General features: G+C 47.6%; 1 long non-coding RNA gene across 1 annotated transcript; it reads right to left on the reverse strand.

Moving 5' to 3' along the window:
* Positions 1-231: 231 nt before the first annotated feature.
* On the reverse strand, positions 232-1,612 carry LOC120676363. The gene is made up of 2 exons (XR_005675792.1): positions 1,190-1,612; positions 232-993 (listed from the first exon to the last, which is right to left on the reverse strand). It is a non-coding gene; the product is annotated as an uncharacterized LOC120676363 (long non-coding RNA).
* Between the last annotated feature and the right edge of the window lie 6,533 nt (positions 1,613-8,145).

The following is an 8,145-nucleotide window of genomic DNA, read 5'->3' on the forward strand; positions in this document are numbered from 1 at the left end:
GTCAAACTTCACTAATTCCTAATCAAATTTACAGGAAAAGTACACAAATAAAAAATATTCTAGAAATTTAAGTTAGTTTCACTGCCAAGCATATGTACGCGCCAATATTCTGTAGCATTTGACCATCAACGACAATCCCAGCTGGATGATCTGTGGTCTTAGTGTCTTACGTACACATTCCGACACACGCCAAATGCGCTAGCTTGAGCCTAAATTAAAGGCAAAATTAGGTGCAGGCCACTCAAAAAAGGTGACATTTGCCATAACACACTAAAAAAATATGTCTTTGCCTAAACATACTAAACTTTCATGCCAATTAGGTGTTGAACACTATATCTATTAATATATTCATTTTTAATAGAAAGATACGTGAAAAGACACAACTGCCCTTACCTATAATATTCTTTCCCCTCCTTCCTTTTTCGGACTTGGATTCAGTGACATTGCTATAGCATGTCACGTTGAAACATTGAGACCATCTAGAACGTAGAAGGAGCATCCAACGGTCTGCTGCGCATCCAACCCCTAAGCTCCGTTTTCAGCCCCCACCATCCCATTTTGGCTCAGACCGGCGAACTCCTCTGTTTTGACCCCGCGCCGCCGACTGATCCCCCGCAGCCGCCGCAGCCGGAGCGCCGCCGGTCCCGTCGCTGCGCGCGTGGGAGGCGGGCGCACCGGCCCTGCCGACGCCTGCGGAGGCGTGCCCTCGCGCAGGTGGAGTCGTGCCGCCGGAGTCCGCTGGGAGCACCCCCGCTGGAGTGCGGCGAGAGCGCCGCCGGGCCCGTCGCCGTCCTCGTGGGAGGCGAGCGCGCCAGTCCTGCCGCCGTCCGCGGAGGCGCGCCCTCACGCAGGTGGAGGCGTGCCGCCGGTGCTGGGAGAGGCGGACCGCTGCGGGAGGCTGCCGAGCGCGTCGAGGTGGCTGCGCCGGCCCTGATGCGGCGAGGTGCAAGCACGGCCGCCGGCGTTGGGAGGCCGTGTGCCAATTTCCCTGTCCTATTGGTGCTCATGATTAATCTTGTATGTTATACTTGATCGATGATAACTCTATTAAAATCTCCAGCTCACAGGACCAAAATCAAGAGCACATCGACCATAATCAATCTCGAATCATCCATCTCGAACTCTAGGCATAGATCAGGATCGATCGAATTGAACATCAGAAAATCTAGGCACAGGTCTTTGGTTATACCTGTCAAACAGCAAGGGCGAGGGGCACCCCTGCCTGGACGGCAACAACAGCGAGGGGCACGCTGCCTCTAGCTTGGACGGACTCAGATTGCGGCTGCAGGGCAGGGGCCCCGGCCCCGTCCTCCGCGGCGGCCGGCCGTTCGCTTGCCCCGGCGACCGGCCACCGGCCTTCGGTCCGCGGGGTGGCCGGACTGGCCGATTTGGGCGGCGGGCCTCACAGGGCAGCCCGCGGCGGCAGCTTAGGCAGCTTGCAGGCCTCGCGCGGCGGGCGCTGGATGCCCTCCCCACTCACGCCGCAGGGCAGGCCACCGACCACAGCCTCGCGCGGGGCCGCGCCCTCTCCGGTCACGGCGCCCTGTGTAAGATGAATCTCAATTCGTCCAACAGACTTGCTGTTCGAGTAGACGCTGCTCGAGTAGACTTGTCGAATGGTTAGAACAGGATTGAGAACATATCGTTATCGTGTCCTTTTGTCTATCTAAAATACTCATTTGAAGAGGTGAGGGTATACTTGTCTTTTATAAATATTTTCATATTTTTTTGATGAAGATATATTATAATATGTGTTATAGTGTCCAGCACCTAATTGACATAAAAATTTAGTGTGTTTGGACAAAAACATATTTTTTTAGTGTGTTGTGGCCAAGGTTAACCTAACCGGTGGGAACCGGTCCGGTTTGACCGGTTACCGGTCAAACCGGTCCGGTCCGGTTCCGGTTTCGGCCGGTATCCAACCGGCCAAAATTCAAATTTTAAATTTGAATTCAAAAAATGAAAAATTCCCAAAAAAATCCTAAAAATACTTCAAGGTGTGATGAATCTAATGGTGTCAAATTTTCTCAAAAATTCATTCATTTAGTATAGTTTGTGGGAATTTAAAGTTAAATCAAAAAAGAAAAAGAAAAAAAATGGGCCGGCCCATTAAGGCCCACTGATCAAACCGGCCGGTAAACCGGTCAAACCGGTCGGTAAACCGGTCAAACCGGCCGGTAAACCGGTTGCACGGGAGCTTTTGAATTTCAAACCGGTCAAACCGACCGGTAAACCGGTAAAACCGGCCGGTAAACCGGTCGGAACTGGTTGCATGGGAGTTTTTGAATTTATTTGAATTTGGATTTGAATTCAACCGGTTTCCACCGGTTACCGGCCTAACCGGTCCGGTAAACCGGTACCGGAGGGCGGCGGTTAGGCCGGTCTGGTCGGATTTTAAAACCTTGGTTGTGGCAAATGCCACTTTTTTTGTGTCCTATACCTAATTTTGCCTAAATTAAATTGGATCGGATACCGAACGGCAGATGATCCGATCCTCAGCGTGTGGTGGTGGATGCAGCCAGGTGATGCATGTATGTAGTAGCAGCGCATCCAGCAGCCACAAATTAATAAATTCCACTACTGCTGCAACCGTACCATTGCACAGCACTAGATATCTACGAAGAGAATACTACATAATTACCAATAGATAAGTTTCGACCGTACGTACGTTGTCCCAAACATGAGGTCGTGGAGGTTCAGTAGTTACTGCTTCCTCCGTTTCAAATTATAGTAGGTGGTTTGATTTTTTTACTCTAAATTTGACCGCTCCTCTTGTTCAAAATTTTGTGCACTGCATGCTGGCTAACCTAGGCTGCCTTTCCTTTTCTTTTCTCTGAAGTAAGTAGGCAGCAGGTTATCTGTCGGTGTCGCACTACATGCATTAAGTAGCATTCAGCAGCAGGAATCAAAGGATCATCTATCGAACAGGCTCCGCTGATAATCACCCAACCCAGCCGCGCACCAACAACATCTATCCACGAAATTTACATCGATAGGATGATCGAGAGGCCCTCGACGCCACGCGCGACGGCAGCCGCTTTCCACGAAATGAAGCAGCAGCGTGCGTCGCCGTCGCCACCGCGTTGGCAATCATCATTCATCATCGATCAGTAGTTGCGAAAGGAGTAAGCGAGGGCATCGCTTCGGATCGGAAGGCGCGTAATCTCCCCCCCCCCCCCCCCCCCACACCCCCCACGCATCTAGCTATTCCCTATGTTCGCTGCATCCAGTCAACAATATTTTTCTCTCACATCAAACCAGCATCAGCAACAGCCACCAGATAGCCAGCAGTACTTTTCTCTCACACCAAATTAACACCAGTCACCAACCACAGCACGAACTATAGATGAGCAAACGGGCCGCCCGGCCCGGCCCGAGCCCGGGCCGGGCCCGGCTCGATCGTGCCGAGCCAAGTTTGGCTCGTCGTGCCACCGTGCCGGGCTACCCCGGGCTTCGTGCTTGGCCGACGGCCTAGGCCCGGCCCATGGGCCTATTTTCGTGCCGGGTCGGCCAAAATGGCCTGACCAAATAGCCCATAAACATATGAAGATATCAATTTCACAAATGTTTAAAGAATCGTATAAACTAAATATTATTTCTCAAATATTATTAAGTTCATAAATATTAAAAAAACACATAAGTTACACCTATAAGTTAACTTATTGACAAATGACAAGTTATAAGTTTATATATAAGTATATAATTATAGTTATATATAAACTAACAGGCCTTTACCATGCCTTCCACTAATTGCGGGCCGTGCCGTGCCACCCGACGGGCCTGCCTAGCGGCCCAAGCTCGGCCCGGGACCCGTGCCGTGCCTAGCCCGGGCACGGTGTCTTCGGCCCGTGCCGTGCTTGGGCCGTGCCGGGTCGCCCGTGCTTGGGCCGGGCTACCGGGCCTGGGGCCTTCGGCTCATCTATAGCACGAACAAAGTGAATAGTAGCTAGACTGTAGCTTAGGGCGCGCACGTCAATAGCCGCAGCGGCCCACACGTACGCACGCGACCGCATCGCGTTCGCCGCGGCCAGCGCGGTCGCGCCCACCCAGGGTTAACCATTTCGTTTTTCGATGAAATCCCGGTGTTTAGCGGAAACGAAATTTCGTTCCGAAATTTCGGTAAATTTCGGTGGATTTCGGTGGATTTTGGACGAAATTTGTTGAATTTTGAAACGAAATATATCGAAAAATACCAAAATTTCGGATCCCGGTAACTAGCGGAAACGGGAAAAAACCGAAATTTCGGCGAAATTTCGCCGAAAAGTTAAACCCAGCGCTCACCAGCAGCCGCAGGCCGGCCGGGACGAAGAAAATTCCGCGACGGTGCGGGCATGCACCCCCCGTACGACGCCGTAGCAGTACGTCTGCGTAAGGCTTAAGCTAAGGGACCAACTAAGCAAACCCTGGTTGGGCCCGGGCCTGACTCGTGAGGCCATCCCAACTCTCCACAGAGGCAAGGTTTGTTGCACTCGGTTTCTAAAATTGGTGTCTCGATGATATGGTACATACACACTGGTCACGGGCATCGTAGGTTTGCAAGAGGAGCTAGCTAACCAGGCTAGCTCCCTGCTGGCAGCTGGAAAGCTCCAGTGCTCATCCCATCACTGCGCATAGTGCTGCGAGTAGGTGGCTCTATAATTATTAGTAAAGCTCCGTCCAATTGCATCGTCCGTCGTGTTGCGCTGCCAGCCGGCCAGTTGGGGGTACGGTTTTTTTATTTGTGCTGTGTTTAGTTAAAAAAATATGCGAAAAATATTTGTGAAAATCACTGTAGTATTTTCCGTTTATATGTGGTAAATATTGTTCTACCATAGGCTAACTAGGCTCAAAAAATTCGTCTCGCAATGTGTATCAAAACTATGCAATTAGTTTTTTTATTTACCTATATTTAGTACTCCATGTATGAGTCATTTGCTATATTTAATGTTTGGATGTGATGAAAAGTTTGGAAAATTTGAAGAGTTGGGTAAAGACATACTATACTATATATACACACGATCGATGTGACAGCTGCAGGGTGTTTCGCATCGTAGGAGTTCCATGTGAAAAACGAGCTCTCTAGGCTGGTACGGTGGTGGTCCGCGGGTTCCGGGGCTTTGGATCATTGGACGCATACGATGATTAATTAATCTGTGTACAGAGTTGAACACATTGAGTTGTACAGGATGATTAATAAATAGCTACTTGCCTGCACTGCATCGATTTTTTATGTATATGTATAAAGTGGCTTTAATTTGATACATCATCCATATCGTTTATATGAACATGCATGATCGAGGTAAACATCGTGTGGGGACCGGACAATGCTGGTTAGGCTTTATATCGGTGGTCACGACGCAAGTGATGAACTTGTTTTTTTTTTAGGGAAAACCGGGGCTTATCGAGATTTATTATTAAAAATGAAGAGGCTGAAAATAAAGGTTACCAAAAAAGAGGAAAAGAAGAATTAAGAAACAGAGACAGACAAATGTTTACACAATTAAGACACGTTGCTAATCCAATCTTCCATAGCTTGCACCTTGCGTGGTTTAGCCCTCAGAATTACCAGAGCAAATTCTGACTTGCTTGAAGCATCTCTTGCAGGTTTGAAGTTTCTTGCTAGGGTCCATGTTATTGAAACTAATCATTTCTTGTGGTCCAAATAAATGCACCAAGTCACGAGGACAATGATTTCCATGGCAAAGGGGAGCCCAATTAATTCGTTGCCAAATCTGTTTGAAGATGTTGGAAGCTGCGTGCAGAAGCCATGTATGTTTTGTTTTCCTTTTCGTTGCGCCATACCATACTAGCTTTGCTTGCTGCGCTTGGGGAGAATTTTATGGCTGAGACCGACAGTGCGCGACTGATATGACCTGTGTCTCCATCGCGCTTAACAATAATGCATGCTCATCACAAAATCAGCAGCCGTCTTAATAACAAACAGTATTAATTAGTATAACCATGCCATGTACATGTTCGCGCAGAATTATTGTAGGTCGTAGGTATAAAATAAAATAGCCAAGCTTACGTTTAGCCACGAAAAGGACCTTCCTTTAACTGAGAGGATCGAACGAAAGGAAAGGCGTGTTGATGTAACACAAAAGCGCACCTTTCAGCGTTTGGACAAAAAATAGAGTTGATCCCTTGTGCCGTTTTTTCCTTTTCTTTTTGTTAAATTTGTTTCGGTTGCTAGTGGCTCCATGGACCCACCAAATTAAGCCGCGTCCTTGGATTGTCTTCTTTCATAGCCCGTGGCGGCATACACCCGTGTTTAACTTTAATTTTATTCTACGCTATGCAAACGCATCTCTGATGTGGGGTCCGGAATTTTTATTAACATTGGCGCACGTGCTTTAATCTATGCTGAGCTTATCCGGAGTCTGTACCTCAGTTTTCTCACTCTGCACTTCTGCAGTAGCTGTCTTCTGCTTCCTATCAAGCTGTCGAACAATTGGTGCAGTGTCTAATAGCACTAAATATTATATAATAAAACCAAGCCATCCATCTGTTTGACGATTCTTGAACTTCATTTGCCCGTTAAAATCTTAAATTAATGAACTTTGATACTTACTGATTCTTCTATGTTTTTTTGTTCGACAAGACATAAACCACCATTTTCTGATCGAGTTGTCAAAACTTGAAAGCAAGGCGTCAGACACTGTTCTGAGACGCATGTTTAGGTACAATTAGGTAAGAACTTAATCATATGATGCCTCAGTTGCCATCAGGCACGGCACCACAAATAGGCACAAATTAAAGTTGGAGAACCAATAAATCATGGCCACGCAGAGGGAGATAACGAATAGATCCTCACCGCACCATACCACAGCCGCATGTGCGCAACTGTTTCCATCACCAGGCTATCCGCTCTCGTCATACTCTAAATTCACACTCTAAATAGAATATTCTATCATGTTCATCGAGATTCTCTACTCTATATTCAGTTTCTCCACACCCATCCATTCTCTATATCTCCTCTCTATACCAACTACCAGCTGTGGGACTCACATGTCAGAATTTTTTTATCTTTTTACCCCCTACCCCCCACCCACACTCTCCCCTTCCTCTCCCTCTCGCCGGCGCTCAGCCCCTATCGCCGGTGCCCCGCCTCCCCTTTGAAAGACCCTTGTTGGTTTTGGTAATTGAGTGACAACTTAGGTGGACTAATAAGTGTTTATGTCGAGATACATATGAGATTAGTCCACACAAAGACACTAGTATGAGCGACATGTGCCATGGAGAAGAAATGGCTAAGGGTTGATGCTATGCTCATATTGTGTGATGAAGGAACTCATTGTATATGAGTCATGACATGGAGTCATGTGACTAAGGTGGTGAAGATCAAGACAAGGCTTGGCTTGATGGACCGGTTGCAATGGAGAAGGGCAAGTCAAGGCTTTGAAGCGATGGACCGCGAGGCGGTGAAGCTTGGGCAAGACTTGGTGCCGATGAACCGAGGCAACGGTAAAGAGTGGGCAAGATCAAGATCGATGAACCAAAGAGGTCATGTGATGATATGGAGTGGATCATATCATTCATGATTGTGTTTGTGCATTGGTTGCATCGACACTTGGAGGATGGAGTTGATGAATGGAGATGAAATGGAATGCGCAAGGCAAAGGTATCATTTGTAGGGCATTTCATTTCACTGGTCTAAGGTTGAGTAGAGAATTGTTTGACCGGATTTAGGAAAGATGGCCGTACTATCAAGAGGGGCAAACTTGTTTGCATATCGGTCATCTAGTGCCACTTGAGCGATCTAACTTTGTGATGTTGCTAGAATCGAGTGGCGTGGTGAGATCAAGTAAAATCCTTTGAAAATGATTGTGAAAATGCTAACACACATGCACATGGTGTTGTTCACGTGGTGGTGTTGGCACATTTGCAAAGGAGAAGGTGTTGGAGTTGATGTTGATCAACTTGTGGGAAAAAGAAGTGACGGGCGAACGGTCCGACCATGTTGGGCGGACGGTCCGCCAGTTTGATTCATCTTTTGTCTAGAGAGGTTGCAGCTCTGTTTGGGCTTGAAGGTCGTACTGCGCTGTAAGCATCTAGGCCCTCAAGGTATGTTTCGGTGATTAATGACAACCATTATTGTGACTAATGAGTTTGTGCAGCTTAATAGATCATTATCGCTCATTTGGTCATATGTCAAAAGAGGCCCCT

The sequence above is a fragment of the Panicum virgatum genome, chromosome 2K (assembly GCF_016808335.1).
Source record: "Panicum virgatum strain AP13 chromosome 2K, P.virgatum_v5, whole genome shotgun sequence".
Classification (NCBI taxonomy): Eukaryota; Viridiplantae; Streptophyta; class Magnoliopsida; order Poales; family Poaceae; genus Panicum; species Panicum virgatum.